General features: G+C 37.2%; 1 protein-coding gene across 9 annotated transcripts in view; it reads right to left on the bottom strand.

Moving 5' to 3' along the window:
* The window catches only part of LOC142340538 (uncharacterized), a 100,041-nt gene that overhangs the window by 63,779 nt on the left and 19,965 nt on the right, over window positions 1-16,297 (bottom strand). The window contains exon 1 of one of the 9 annotated variants that reach the window (XM_075391212.1): window positions 7,022-7,651. The exons of 5 other annotated variants lie outside the window; for them this stretch is intronic. The gene's annotated coding sequence lies outside the window, so the exon portion shown is untranslated. Of the gene's footprint in view, window positions 1-1,141; window positions 1,337-2,236; window positions 2,725-6,344; window positions 6,801-7,021; window positions 7,652-16,297 lie in introns of those variants that run through there. 3 more of the 9 variants (XM_075391187.1, XM_075391196.1, XM_075391222.1) reach the window with 3 other exon arrangements.

Genomic DNA, 16,297 nt, shown 5'->3' with positions numbered 1-16,297 from the left:
AAAGCAGGAAAAATCAAATATGATTTCCGGAACTTGAAAAAATAATTGCAGAACTTGCTAATTTTTTGTTGTTAAAATTAGTATTAAAATAAATAGCAAGTAAAATATTTCAATAAAACAAAAATAAATGTTGCATTTTGCATTATTATTGAGGAAGTTGTTCAAAAAACAGGGAACATTTTAATTCCAGAAGACTCTTATGGGGAAACGAAAGTATAACTAGCCTTTCTTGGAATTTTCAAATATTGTGACAGCGTATGTTAGGTCTCTACTTCCGGCAAATTTAAACAAATTGGTGTAAAAAAGCGTATTTGGAGCAATTCTTCATTAAAAATCTGAAATTCGAAAGAGCTTCTTTTATCCTTAAAAGTAAAACCAATAACATTGTTGTTAACAAATTTAGCAATCTTTAGTAAAACTGACAAAATTTCGTCAAATTGTACGGAAAATGTGAATAAAAACAACAGATTTCTGTTTACTACTCACAAAACTTTCAATCTCGATAACTCCCTGTAAAAAAAAACAAAAAAAAATCGTTTGAATTTCATATTCTACGCTGGACGGGCTTTCTAATGTTGCCAGTCTCAACTCTCTACGATGAATGTATCGATCGGCTGAACAAAAAAACGTTTGAGTATGTAGTTCCTCCACAACAAGTGGGTCGGAACAATTACAATGAGGCTCAATTAAGAGCTTAAATAGTGAACTTAGACTCACTTTTATGGAATACAGATACACATTTTGTAGATATAGCGTTGCTAGAAAGTTTTTAAAATTTGCAACCGGTTTATAACTCATTGCCGCAAAGTGGCAAAGGAACACCAGGCAATAAAAAAAGCAACTTTCCAAAAATGTACGTTACCGATATCCACTAAGACGAAATTAGACAATTTCTCTTTTGGCACACATCTGCGCTGTTATGAAGTATAAAGATCAGCAAGTTGGACCAACAATAGAGAAATTGTGAAGATCGTTGATGGATTACAGACCAATTAAACTGGCCAAGTTTAAATGATGTGAATACACTGACCGTAAATTCAATGCAGGCAACAACGGAAATGACCCTACAGTGATTCAAACACGTGCAAAGCAATAAAGCATGCTGTATATTGGCATTGTTAGGGGGTGGGAAAATAGTCACCGTTATCGGATGAAATAGATGGGGGTAATTTCCAACAGAATAGAGGGCAGTAACATCGGAACACTACCCTGCTTGATCAAATTCTGTGGGTGCCACCGAACGATTACAGAGATGAGGGGACTAAATTTTAGTGGTTGGAGGGGGAGGGAGTATGATACCGTGATCATGTATTATTCCCAGGACGACACTGAAAAAAAAAAGAAAAACATTCTATGGATAGTTTCCAAGCAAATAGTGATGAATAACGATCCGTACATTAAAGATTTTAAAGTAATTGTTTTATTGCCCCATTCCAATTAGAGAAAATCAAGACTAAGTGTAAAAAATTTTCACAATTCTTATCACCATGTGAAGACAAAAAAATCAATTTCAAAACACCGAACGATGAATATATAACCTTTAATCAAATGCAGAGATTTTACAAGGCCATAATTATAACTTTTACAACCAGATGTTATTTCCAAATTGCCTCAACTAATCGAGACACCCAATTTTGTACGATCATTGAAGAACACCCCTCTTGATAATAATAAAATACAAAGTTAAAAACTTATTTTAATAAAACCTGTATTTTTCTCTCCCAGGGCAGTACGGGTGAGTAAGAATGAAAAGTAATAAAATGACTTAACCAGAATTGTTTCTTTAGGCATATATCAACGCAAATAACTCTTATTCAGCCCAGAGGAAAAGGGTGAAATTTTAATAATTTTATGTTCGGCTTCAAATCATAGCTGAGTTTATGAATGAAAATGCAATTCAGTCCCACAAAAAGGGAGGGGTGAGCAAGTTAAACTTGAGCTGAGAAATAAATATTGTGTTTAGAAAATAAAATGAAATAGTAAAACTACACATCGCATTGGCGCAGGTTTGGTTCAAGCGTGTTTGAAGGAATCTGTTTTTAGTAAAAAGTAGTGAAAAAATAGTGAGAAAGTGTTTTACGGTGAATTTTTGCGCTTTTCACTCCATTTCATTGCTCTCATTTCACAAATTGATGGGTCGATGGCGGAAAAACAAATAAAAACAAGGATAAACAATCAAGCCTCAGGTATATTCCCCCGAGTAGAGTATATACACAAACAACGTCTTGTTACTTACAGAGAAATTGGTCACGCTCAATTATGCCAATATATGACCATACTCACAGCCATGTATTTTAGTACATAAACACAAGCACACCAACTGCACAACAGACTTTAAAAAATGGTCAAATAAAACTGCATCCAAATTTTCGTAATATAAATACTCTCAAAATAAATTGAGCTCTCCAAATTTTTCGCTAGGCTGAATACGCACTAATTCTTTCCCTCAAAATCAGATTTTTCCGTGATGAAATCAAGTATAACTGCAAATTATTGTCAATATTTCATTGTATTCATTGTTCGTATTGTCGATTACTTTTTATGAGGTTTTTTACCCTTAATCCGCGCCTCAATTTAGATCCAATGAATTCATCATAAATACAGCAGTGTCTATCATTTGTCAGTTCCCATTTCAACGATAACAGTTTCTATACATTTTGTAATATAACAATATGATTAAGTGAGCAGTTCTTAAGCAATTTTAACCTCTAAAGGTTCTTAATGTTCCCCGTGTTTTTAATGAGAAATATAGAAATCTGTAGCTCCTATTAATTGTTTATTTAATTTGTTTGTTTCTAAGAGAGTTCTAGAACGTAATTTGTGGCCTTTCTAAACAAGGCATGTCACTGAGATCCATGTTTTTGAAACAAGCTAATTAAAATTATAACGAGAGTTGAAACATATTTGAAACCAATATAATGTAGCAGTAGAAATACTGGATGTCGACCTTCATCCAATCAGAGACTGAGAAGACACCGAGAAAACTCTACTAACTATAGTCAGTCTATTAGAATAGTTGCACGATGTGCGTATCTCTGACTCCGGTGTTATTATTTATAACCACCGTTATGATTGAAATATATCTTCAGTGTTTTACTGAGTCGGTTAGTCTGAGAGATATAGCTAAGCCCACTTCGCGCGCAGAAATAAGTAGCCCTAGCTCTTTATACCTTAAGGCTGTAAAAGGAGCCCACAACGGGTCTGCCTCAATAACTATATATATATATATATATATATATATATATATATATAAATTATGCGAGCATAGTTATCCTTATTTCACTCATGAAACCTATTCATCAAACAAAATTTTGAAAATTATTGAAATTCATGTTTTTTTTAAATAAAATATTTACGGGTAATTAGACTAAGATTTTGTTCTGCAATATGTAGGTCCGAGAATAAATTTGCATGCTATTGAATATACCTGAGAGAGGAGGGAAGATAGTGTACAAGTTACCAAAGAGGAAATTGAGTTTGGTAGGAGAACTGTCAAGAGAAATTGGGGACGATATTTTATTCAGCCAACTTTGACTGATCTATAGAATTCTTCAGGGATCCAGACAATCGGGCCACTGACTTTGAATACGAATATCGGACGTAGACCACAGTCCTACAACATCGGGCTCAGTGTCCCTTAAAACTTACGGACTCATTGTTCTGAAAACTCATGAACTTTCATTTTTCTCTTTACTATTCTTTCTATTTTTACTTTTTATATTTCCACTGACCATGTTATAGTTTCATCGTTTCTTCTTGGCCACAATTGAAGATTAAGATCAGTTTCTTTCATTCTTCCTCCCGGTCGGGACTTACTAAGCAAGTATTATATTTAACGAATAAATTTAATAGGGAAAGTAGCTCACACAGTAGCTAAAAGAGGGATTTCCGCCAGAAGGTAAGCTGTTAAATCTGACTGGTTCAAACCTTGTACCAGTAGGAGATAAATACAAATCTCCTTGTACAAACCAGACAGAGACTACGGACTACAAGTTATCCTCCAACTGGGAACAAATCATCACTACATGACACTGAAGAGCAGTTGGGTACTCTAAACAGGAATGACGTTACTGGCCAGCACACCCCGTAACTGGCACCCTCACTCGATCTACAATCAAGCGAAACCCTCACTGACGACACTAGACACTACTTCACTAACAAAGACTCCATACGACGGCACAAGTCGCAATCCCACTTCAGAGACAACACAACTCTTCACACCACTACTCAACGAGGATGACACATCCAGAGTACTTCTGCTACAGTTCACAAATCCGGATTTAAAAACTCTTAACCCCGGATGGATGTAGCAGTAGAAATACTGAATTTATACCTTCATCCAACCAGAGACTGAGAAGACACTGAGAGAACTCTACTAAATATAGTCAGTCTATTAGAATAGTTGCACGATGTGCGTATCTCTGACTCCGGCGTTATTCTTTATAACCACCAATATAATTGAAATATATCTTCAGTGTTTTACTGAGTCGGTTAGTCTGAGAGATATAGGTAAACCTACTTCGAGCGCAGAAATAAGTAGCCCTAGCTTTTCATACCTTAAGGCTGTAAAAGGAGCCCACAACGGGTCTGCCTTAGTATATATATATATATATATATATATATTATATATATATATATATATATATATATATATATATATATATAAATTATGCGCGCTGAGTTACCCTTATTTCACTCATGAAAACTATTCAGCAAACAAAGTTTTAAAAATTAATGAAATTAATGTTTTCTTTCTAAACAGAATCTTTACGGGTAATCAGACTAAGATTTTGTTCTGCAATGTTTAGATCCGAGAATAAATTTGCATGCTATTGAATATACCTGAGAGAGGAGGGAAGATATTGTACAAGGTACCAAAGAGGAAATTGATTTTGATAGGAAAACTGACAAGAGAAATTGGGGACGTTTTTTTATTCAGCCAACTTTGACTGGTCTTTATAAGTTTAATATCTGGTTTCGTATCTTCGGTTAAAAAATAGTCTCTTTCAATTCGCAACCATTCGGCCATTTTTAATACTTTTGTATCAAAAACTTTTGCATGAAACCTGAAATTGAACTGAGTTTATAGTAAAAAGGAAAGGTAAGGTTTTTTAATTTTTCAAGAAAAATTTTGGGATTTTGGGTATTCAGCAAAAAAAAATTTTGGGGATCTGCTAAGTATTCGTTTTCTGAGGAGAGTATTAATTGTGAGAGCATTACGCTTTCTGATGTTGCAAGATGAAGTCGTCATAAAAAAGAGAAACTTTTAGATCTGCCTAGTGAAAGGAAATATAATACAGAATTATTTCGGAGCCGCAACAACCTTTGTTTCTAAAACGAACAAAAACCGATGTGTGGCAAATGTACAAAAATTGTTTTAAAAAAATATATTGTGGAATCTACTGAAATTTTTCCGTCACCATTGTTTACTTTTGCACTTTCACCATGAAAATAAGTTGCTCAAATCATGAAAATTAGCGACACGCAAAAGCATGAATTTGCTCTCCATTATTCAAGAATGAACGTAAACTTTTTCCACGCTGTGAGCATGTAATTAGCGTGTAAATTTTTTTGCCCGAAATTTATTAGTAATTAGTTGAGATCTATTTCAAAGAGTTAATTGTTCTCATGAACAGCTAAATAATTTATTTGAAGTGAAAAGCCGCCTTTTTTATTATAATGGAGTTTCAAAATTTTGTGAGCTCAAAGGAAAAACGTTGAATTTTTTGACCCATATTCAAAACATTAATTTTTACATAAACTACGTGCTTCTTTACTGCTCTTCAACATGGGTTAATCACTTTTTGGTAAATTTTATACAAAATGTTCTCTTGACAATGAGTGAAGGGGTTGTAATAAATTGTTCTGCGGAAGTAGACACCATTGGAAGAACACAAATTATGGCTAGAATTCTTTGAAAGATGTCGATGTTGCTTTAAAAGTGAGGTGCAAGTTTTTTCAGCCTGTCTTTTTGTGAAGATCTTCATGAACAAAAAGTTAAAAACGCAATCAGTATGTTTCGCACATCTTTTTTGGGAATTTTTTTGAGATCTTAACCTTATTGAGGTGAAAGTTGGACTGACCATTTGGCCTACTCTCAATTTAAAACGGCAACCAAGGAACGAGAAGAAATGAAATTTAAATTGAACAATTTTTCGAAAAACGGAAATTAAATTATCATGAAGGCAAAAACTCAAATTATAATAATTTATTTGTTTGTCGCTCAAACAAAAAACAGTTGTAGGTCATAATTTTACAAGAACAGAATCGAAAAAACTTTTTTATCTCAAGCTGTGCAACATTTCTGATAAATTATGACTAATGAAATAAACACTTAAACTTACGTGCAAATACAGCGTATGCCAAAACTTCAATTCAGCCATCGCTTTTAATTTCTGTTTCAAAACTGTTAGCGTAGCTCGACTTGCATCTGCGGCGAGCAAAAAAAACTTGAGATGAAAAGCTTTCTGCTCTATAAAAGATGTTTCTTTGAAAGTTTAAGTACAAGAAATGGGAGCGTAATACAGAGAGAAAGAGTTGTGTTTTGCAAAAGGGGAAAAAAGAAATAACAAAACCACATGTTTTTTTTTCAGTTCAATTTATGGAAACTTCCCAATATGGTTTGTGTGCTCTAGGAGCTAATTAATAAGTAATGCAGCACAAATAATTAATTATGGTCACCATTTTCTTTCGATGTGCTTGTTTGCGCGATTTAGAAATAGGTGGATAGATAGAGTGATATAGAGGAATAGTTTATCCGTGCCAATATATAAACTAGTGACCGCGGTATGGAACAGTAAAAGGCAGAGGCAAGGCAAAGAGGCAATAGCGCACTTTAAATTTATTGATTTATCTCTATTCTTATAATTGTATTTTTATGCTCATACAATCCAAAGTAAAAGTAGTTCAAATCTACCCTCTTTTTCATTTAAAAAACACCTTACCCAGCAAAATAATTGACGCGTTTTTCAAAATAGAAATGTTTCAAAATGTCGCACACACATATATGACAGATACCTACTCCTGGCAGGGAATTGTTTCATTAATATAAGGTGCTTCTTCTACTGATTTGAGAGAAAACTAAAGGACACAAAATAATGATTTCGTTTCCGATCGATGATACATTTCAATTAGAAAGACATTGGTGATATCATTAGAACGCAATTGATTCGTAGGTTACTTTAATTGCATTGCTTCGTAAAGTTGATTTTTAAATGGAGTTAAATGAATTCTTAGTTTTCAGAAGTTTTGTCAGTTTGGGAGCTAATTTAGGATGAGAAACATTTTGGCACGATTACAATCGATGCCGGGGTCGAGGGTCACCGTCATTCAACGAAAAAAAAGATAAACGGTGAATGCGGAAAACTTTGTAAGATAAGCGGTGAATGCGGAAAACTTTGTAAGATAAACGGTGAATGCGGAAAACTTTGTAAGATAAGCGGTGAATGCGAAAAACTTTGTAAGATAAGCGGTGAATGCGGTGAAATTACATAAATCAGGCGTTAAATGCAGTGAAAAATTAATTATCGCCTGGTAGCGGATAAATTCAACGCTTAAAAAGTGTCCAGAATATGTGAGATAATGATGGTGATGATGATCGGTAAGGTGCTTCTGATTTGCAGACAAGGTTCCAAGTCATCAAAGAAAATACTTGAGAATCTACATAACTGTTGGAGCTGAGCTTAAGGAATAACAAGCTTGCATAGGCGGGGAAATAAGAAACAAAACACTTTCTGTTGTCTTAGTCATTTAATAGTTATAGTTCTAGTTCTAGTTACAGTTTGTCACGTGAGAAAAAAGAGAAAAGGGGGAAATAACAAAAAGCAACACACAGAACTCAACGTAGTAGCCGCAGAAAACGGCTGAAAGTATAACTCAGCAAAATATTGCAAAACAAATTGTCTTGAGCAGTAAATAACGTGTTACTGTGTCTTGAACTAGAAATATTCCTGAGCAGTAAATTGTTACTGTGTCTTGTATTCAAAATATTATTCTTGAGCAGTAAATTCTGTTACTGTGTCTTGCATCAACGAATTATTGGAGCTGAAATTCAACTGTTACAACCCCAACTTCTGGTATTCTCAACTTGTGAGTACAAACAGCAAAAGCCAACTTAGGTTTAAATTTAAATATTTTTGCACAAACAGGTCTTAGACATATATTTTTGTCTTTGATTTGTTTTTTCTATCGGATTGAACTGGTATACATAAAGAGATCCCGTATTATGTGATCTGTAGTAATCCAGTTCAAATTGATAGTTGAAAAAACTAAGATCAGCAAATAGTTACGAACTAAAATAGTTAATGCAACGGTAAGTACAGCAGAGCGGATATACAGTTACAAAAGCGAACTGCATAAACGAAGTATCCGGACAGATTTTTTAACCACTCAGAACGAACTGGGCGGTGTAAAACTTTCTTTGTGAAACACAAGGAGAGCAGCCGTTACATTTGGTCCGCCGACCCGGACAGTGGAATAAACTGCTGTCCAACCCCACAGTCGAATTGACGAAGTCATCGACGAACGAGAACAAAACCCAACGAACATTTCACAACGCAAAGCCAATTAGGCAAAGCAAATAGTAACGTTGAAAAGCAAAACTAAATTAAAGCAAACAAATAAAGGAGCTGTAGAGGTTCAAGCTGCAGTCCCGAAGTACACAAGAAGTGACTCCGTCACAGAGTCAAAGCGTTTTGGATCGCCAGATCAACAACTTGCGAAACAAGTGGATTGAGAAACAGAAAGAAGGTTTTGAGCTCATTGATAATCGAGATCGACCAAGCAAACTCAAGACTCTTTATCAGCAGATACTGCAATTGGACGACAGCATTCAAAAACTCGTGAATAAGAAAGCTGAGACTCTCCGAGACCCAGATATTTCTTTAAAACGCAAACTTGAGAGAGAAAAATACTTTCAATATTTGAACTCAGAGTGGTTGCCGTATATCCACGGAGAGACAAACATGTCAAGCCAGCAAAGCCAGTCAACTCTTCATGCTAATGAAGAGCAACCACCTGCGAATGATGTGCAGCAGTTAGCACAAAACGTTGGAATTCCAGAGTTTAACCAAAACCATGGTAACACAAGCAATGCAACGACGAATACGGTTACACGGACAATCAACCAGGATACAGAAAACGCTTCGGAAGCATCTTCAGTGAAACGTCGGGTTGAAGAACGAATGAAAGAATTCGAAATTGAATTCGAAAGAAAGTTGCAAATCGAACGAGCACAATTTGATCGAAAGAGGTTGGAGCTAGAAATGCAAATGAAAGAACTAGAGATGCAACATCAGCTTCGGCAAAAGGAGCGAGACCTAGAGCGCCAATTGCAAAAAACAGCGTTGGAGAAAGATGACTTCCGTTCCCAATCAACTAAGGCGCGTGACAAGTCACCTTTCAATTGGACCCCAAAAGGGAGAGATGTCTCGGAGTGGGCGAATTCGATGAACGACACGCGAACGCCAATTCGACCAAGAGCTCGCTTTGACGTCAGCCCTGAACGGAATAAGCAGAGGCATTACCCATGGTACCCAAACTCTCGCGAACGCTCAGTAAGTGTTGAAGGGCGGGATATATCGCCGATAGCTGGAAGGCACTACAACACTGGACATTCAAGCAGTAGTTTACCAAAATTGAGGTTGAACAATTTTGACGGAAACCCACTGGAGTGGCCTGAGTGGTCTAGCATGTTCATAGCAACAGTAGATAAACGCACGATTCTCGACTCAGAAAAAATGAGCCATTTGAAGACTCTGCTAACAGGCAAAGCAAAATCTGCAATCTCGGGAATGGGCTATTCTGGACAGTTTTATAGTGCTGCCTGGAACATTTTAGAAAGAAAATTTGGAAGACCGCATGTAATTATAGATGCGCAGCTCGAGAGCCTACGAAAAGCTAATCAAGTGAAACCTCATGATTCAACCAGCCTGATTAATTTTTCTGTTATTGTATCTAACTTCGTGAACGTGCTCAAAGAGTACAAACATATTGGTGATTTGCAATCAAGTTCGACATTGTACATGGCAGTTGATAAGCTACCTCAAGTTCTTAAAGAAAAATGGTGGTTCTACGTCGATGACAAAGACGAGGACTGGCCTGATCTAATCATGTTTGAAAAATGGCTATCACGAATGGCATTCGTGCATGAAGGGTTTTCAGCGTTTAAAGGGGAACGCAAAGAAGAAGACCGACGCAACGCAAATAGAGAAAAACAATTCTCGAAGACATCGAACTTCAGTGCGAGTTCAAACCTGCAAGAAACCAAGCAGATGCAAAACAACAACTGCCCACTAGCGGATGGCACTCATAAAATATGGAACTGTCCAATATTTAAGAATATGAATGTCACCGATCGCTATGCAGCAGTGAGAAAAGAACGTTTATGTTATGGATGTCTGGGGAAAGGGCATGCAATCAAAGATTGTAAAGTCCACCCGTGCGGTATAAATGGATGTACCAAAAAGCACAACAGACTGCTACACTCAGAAAACCAAATGGACGAGGGTAGTCACGCAGTTAATGTAAGCGCAGCAACAATAAACCAGAGTAACCAAGTTACTAGTTTTCTTCAAATAGTTCCTGTATCGGTTCAGAGTGGTAGTAACAGGTTGACTACCTACGCTTTCCTCGATAGTGGGTCCACAGTATCATTCATCGATCAAAGTGTCAAGGATCAACTACAAGCCAAAGGCACGGACGTTACCTTGAACATAGCTGGCATACATGGGACGCAAGATTTGAGGACAGAGAAGGTTCCTATCACAATAAAGGGACTACATTCAAAGGTGCATTCGATTGAAGCGTTTGCACACCCATCAATCTCGTTGGGAAACACAACATATGACTACAAGGAACTGAAGAACAAATTCAGACACCTGAATGTTCTCACTAACAGAACATTCAACCTGATGGAAGTAGGTATTATACTTGGACAAGATGCCTACGAAATTCAACGTCCATTAGACTATAAGATTGGAACACGAAGTGAGCCTTTCGCCGTCTTAACAGAATTAGGATGGGTAGTCAGTGGTCCCATGACAGGCAAGAAAAGTCAAAATGTTTGTCATTTCGCCTCCACAGAAGATGTAAAAGTGGCTGAAAATATACAATCATGGTGGGACATAGAAACCTATGCTTCCAAAATAAATGTTGTAAGTCAATCAAAGAAAGAGCAGCAAGCTCAGAAATTTCTAGAGAGCACGACAAAGTTTACAGGCGAGCGGTACGAAGTGGGCATGCTCTGGAGTGAACCAGAACCCAATCTCCCAAACAACTACGGCTCGGCCCTTGGTCAACTCTACTCACTGGAACGAAGATTCCAACGAGACCCAAACTTAAAAGAATTGTATCAACAGTCAATTGAAACAGATGTTGAAAAAGGATTTGTGAAGATCCTTGGCAAATCGGAAGTCAAAGGCACTTTCGGAAAGGAATGGTATTTGCCACACCATCCAGTACTAAACCCCAACAAACCGGGTAAAGTTCGCCGTGTTTGCAACGCTGCAGCAAAATACAAGGATATATGCCTAAATGACAAGTTGTTAGCCGGACCCGATCTACTACACGGATTGATCGGAACAATATTCAGATTTCGAGAAGGACCAATTGCCCTAACCGCAGATATTGAATCAATGTTTCTGCAAGTGCAAGTTCCTGAACGGGATAAAAGCTGCTTGAGATTTTTGTGGCGACCAACAATGAACGAACCTGTGCAAATATACGAGTATCAACGTCATGTTTTTGGAGCAAAGAGTTCACCAACATGTGCCAACTACGCTCTGAAGCGAGTAGCGATCGATAACGAAAACGAGTTCCCAATTGCAGCAAAAACAATCCAAAACAACTTCTACATGGACGATTTCATCAAGTCAGTCGAAACACCTGAAGAAGCAATTGAGGTTTTCAAACAACTGCAACCTCTTCTTTCAAAACATGGATTTGAACTGAAGAAGTGGATCACCAACAGCGACGTGGTAACCAACGCAATCCCAGAGGACTTAAGATCAATCAGCAAAACAAAGCAGGTTGAAGTAGAACCCAGCCAGGAAGGGTCATCAGTGCTTGGGCTTCAGTGGACGATTACCGATGATAGTCTACAGGTCTGTAGAGGTACAAGCAAAGAAGTTGAGACCCCAATCACCCAAAGGAAGATCTTATCTCTAGTTTCTTCAGTGTTTGATCCTCTTGGACTGTTTGCACCATTCAGTGTCCATATGAGACGACTCCTGAAGAGCATCTGGACCAAAAATGGACATCATTGGGACAACTCAGTAGAACCTAACGAAGAAGAAGAGTTTCTGAAGTGGAAGGTACAGCTTCCAGAAGTAGCAGAAACCAGCATTGATAGAAGATACTTCAGCACAGCCAAGGACAAATGGGAACTTCATGTGTTTGCCGACGCATCTGAAGACACAATGTGCGCAGTGGCTTACCTACGTTCAAAGCCCAAAGAATACTCAGCAGATTTAGCATTTGTAATCGGAAAGTGCCGAGTCGCGCCAATGCGACACCTTTCCATACCACGCTTGGAACTACAAGCAGCAGTGATGGCGGTGAGACTTAAAGAACAGATAGTGAAGGAACACGAATCGAAGATTCACAGTTGTAACTTTTGGACAGACTCCACTACTGTTCTGCAATGGATTCATAGCTCCCACCGTAAGCAACAGGTGTTTGTTGCAAACAGAGTGGCTGAGATTTTGGATACAACTAATGTTTCACAGTGGAATCATGTGAGTGGTATTAACAATCCAGCTGACATCGGGACACGAGCGATCAATGTTGACGAACTCAAGAGAAGTGAATGGCTCACTGGGCCGGCCTGGTTGAAGCAACGAGAGAACGAATGGCCTGAACAGTTGAATTTAACATTTGCTTCAGACGAACAAAACGACCAAATGGTCTTCTCAGCTAAGGTTGAAGAGAAGAAGCCGCTGATTCAGTGGGAACGATTCAGCAATTACAATCGACTAGTAAATACAATGGCATACATACAGCGTGTATTCAAAAAACACAAACCGGCAACAAAAACACTAAGTGTTGAAGAAAGAAAGGATGCACAAGCAAGCATCTTCAGACTACTGCAGCAAGAACAGTTTGCGGAAGAGATGAAATCTCTCAAGGCTGAAAAGGAAATTCCAAAAAACAGCAAAATCCTCCAGTTTTCACCATTCATAGACCAGCAAGGACTTATTCGTGCCCAAGGCAGAATAGGTAAAAGTCAATTGAACTTCGAAACCAAGCATCCAATACTGTTACATTGGAAGCACCATGTAATTGAATTATTCTTGCGAAATGAACACAAGAAAAGTCATCACGAAGGTACTCAACATGTCAGAAACATAGTTCAGCAGAAATTCTGGATCCTAGGCATACGAAATGCTTTGAGATCGATCAAAAACAAATGCATTAGATGTCGAAAGGGAAAAGCCCAAACAAAGGCACCAGTAATGGCAAATCTACCTGAAGAACGGTTAGTGGCATCAACAGTGTTCTCGAATGTGGGCGTAGACTATTTCGGACCATTCACAGTAAAGATTGGTCGAAGAAACGAAAAGCGTTGGTGCTGTCTATTCACATGCCTTACTGTACGAGCGGTACACATAGAGATTGTACCAAAACTAGACACTGATTGTTGTCTGAACGCAATTATGCGATTCATTGCACGAAGAGGCAAACCGGTCAAAATGATTAGCGATAACGGGACAAACTTTGTTGGAGCTGAAAAAGAACTGGCAGAGTATATAGCAGCATGGAACAAGGTTCCAATTGAAGAACATCTGATTCAACAGGGTATCAGATGGAAGTTCAACCCACCTGCAGCACCACACTTTGGAGGAGTGTGGGAAAGACTGGTTAGGAGTTGCAAGAAGGCAATGTACGCAGTGCTGGGCAATCGATCAGTCACGGAAGATGTTCTGTCAACCACGATGTGTCTTGTTGAACAGACGTTGAATGCTAGACCGCTGACACGAGTCAGTTCTGATGCTACTGATTTAGAAGCTATTACTCCAAACCATTTCCTACTTGGCAACAAGAACCTCTGTTTACCGTATCTATCAGGTGCAGAGCAATTTGTTGATCATAGAAAGCTCTTCCGACAAACACAAGCTTACGCAGACCTCATCTGGGACAGATTCCGTAAAGAATACTTGCCAACGTTGAACAGTCGAAAGAAATGGCAGACCACAACGGACAGAAGTCTTCAGCAGGGTGATCTTGTGTGGTTAGTGGAAGACAGTGACAAACGTGGATATTACAATGTGGGTCGAATAACCGAAACATTTGAAGGTTCCGACGGAGTGATTCGATCAGCGAAAATCCGAACAAAAGATGGATACTACAAGAGGCCCGTAGTGAAGCTCGCTCCAGTACTTCCAACTGACGATGATGTTTTCACGAAGGAAAACAGGGCCGGCGATGTTGGAGCTGAGCTTAAGGAATAACAAGCTTGCATAGGCGGGGAAATAAGAAACAAAACACTTTCTGTTGTCTTAGTCATTTAATAGTTATAGTTCTAGTTCTAGTTACAGTTTGTCACGTGAGAAAAAAGAGAAAAGGGGGAAATAACAAAAAGCAACACACAGAACTCAACGTAGTAGCCGCAGAAAACGGCTGAAAGTATAACTCAGCAAAATATTGCAAAACAAATTGTCTTGAGCAGTAAATAACGTGTTACTGTGTCTTGAACTAGAAATATTCCTGAGCAGTAAATTGTTACTGTGTCTTGTATTCAAAATATTATTCTTGAGCAGTAAATTCTGTTACTGTGTCTTGCATCAACGAATTATTGGACCTGAAATTCAACTGTTACAACCCCAACTTCTGGTATTCTCAACTTGTGAGTACAAACAGCAAAAGCCAACTTAGGTTTAAATTTAAATATTTTTGCACAAACAGGTCTTAGACATATATTTTTGTCTTTGATTTGTTTTTTCTATCGGATTGAACTGGTATACATAAAGAGATCCCGTATTGTGTGATCTGTAGCAATCCAGTTCAAATTGATAGTTGAAAAAACTAAGATCAGCAAATAGTTACGAACTAAAATAGTTAATGCAACGGTAAGTACAGCAGAGCGGATATACAGTTACAAAAGCGAACTGCATAAACGAAGTATCCGGACAGATTTTTTAACCACTCAGAACGAACTGGGCGGTGTAAAACTTTCTTTGTGAAACACAAGGAGAGCAGCCGTTACAATAACCAAGATGCATCTTATTATTTACTTGATTAATGTAGTACAACAAGAGGAAGATGAATAGGGTCACCATATTATCGTTTCAATCTCCACTTTCACAGCCAATTAGATACATTTTTTGCATTTTTCTAAATATTTGAAAAAGGACTTCTTTAATATATATAGTTTTATAATTACGACAAAAAAAGTTTGTTTATACGTTCATATTTTGAGAATCAACTAACTGACATAAAATTTTGTCTTTGTACTACGAGTAGAAAGAACATCTAAAACTGTGTAATTATCTGTGTCGGAAGAGATTTTTTTCGACAATCCGATATTTATAGTATATTTTTTAAGTATCAACCTTTACACTTTATACTGAAGTTTAAGGGAAGCTAGCATAAATGATTTGATTTCATAAATCAATTTTTCTGCGGGTATACAATTCTATTGACTAGAAAAATATTTGCTAAAAAGATCAAAGGAGAGAGAAATTAGAAGAACTTTTTCAAGACGTTCCAAATACTGATGCACCATGAGTTTTCTTCAGACTAGAGTAATTTTATAACATATTTTGTTTAAAGGATAAGGCAGCATGCAAAACAAATGTTTCCCTGGAAATCAAGTCTGAGTTAACAATTGCTTGCCAACTGTTAGGAACACAAATATCTATTTTTTTGAGTGCACACTTAAGACAGCCAGCTCAAAAAGCAGCTTCATAAAATTCAATCAAATGGAAAGATCAAAACCAGAAAAAATGTTTGGGAAATACTTTGATCGTTTGTCTTTTTAATTTGTAAAGAATAAGAAAAAGTCTTATTTAAATTTGTAGCTCATGATTTTTAAACTGAGAAACAGGCTATTTTCAGCCTTGCCTTAAAAAAGCAGAAAATAAAAGAACAGGTTTTCATCAATTAGTTTTTCTCAAATTAAATGATCTCTATTGAAGTTTTTTAATGTATTCCCGACTATGCACATAATAATTTTTATCAACCAATTTGTTGAAAACAGTATAAAAACAACAACCTCAACATTCTCTAAAAGTATCCAATATTTTAGACCAATTCGCAATTTATAATGTCTGAGATACATTCGTATATCGAGTACACGTAT

The sequence above is a fragment of the Convolutriloba macropyga genome, chromosome 1, assembly GCF_964194025.1.
Source record: "Convolutriloba macropyga chromosome 1, txConMacr16.3, whole genome shotgun sequence".
Classification (NCBI taxonomy): Eukaryota; Metazoa; Xenacoelomorpha; order Acoela; family Convolutidae; genus Convolutriloba; species Convolutriloba macropyga.
This window is presented reverse-complemented; position numbering and strand designations above follow the sequence as displayed.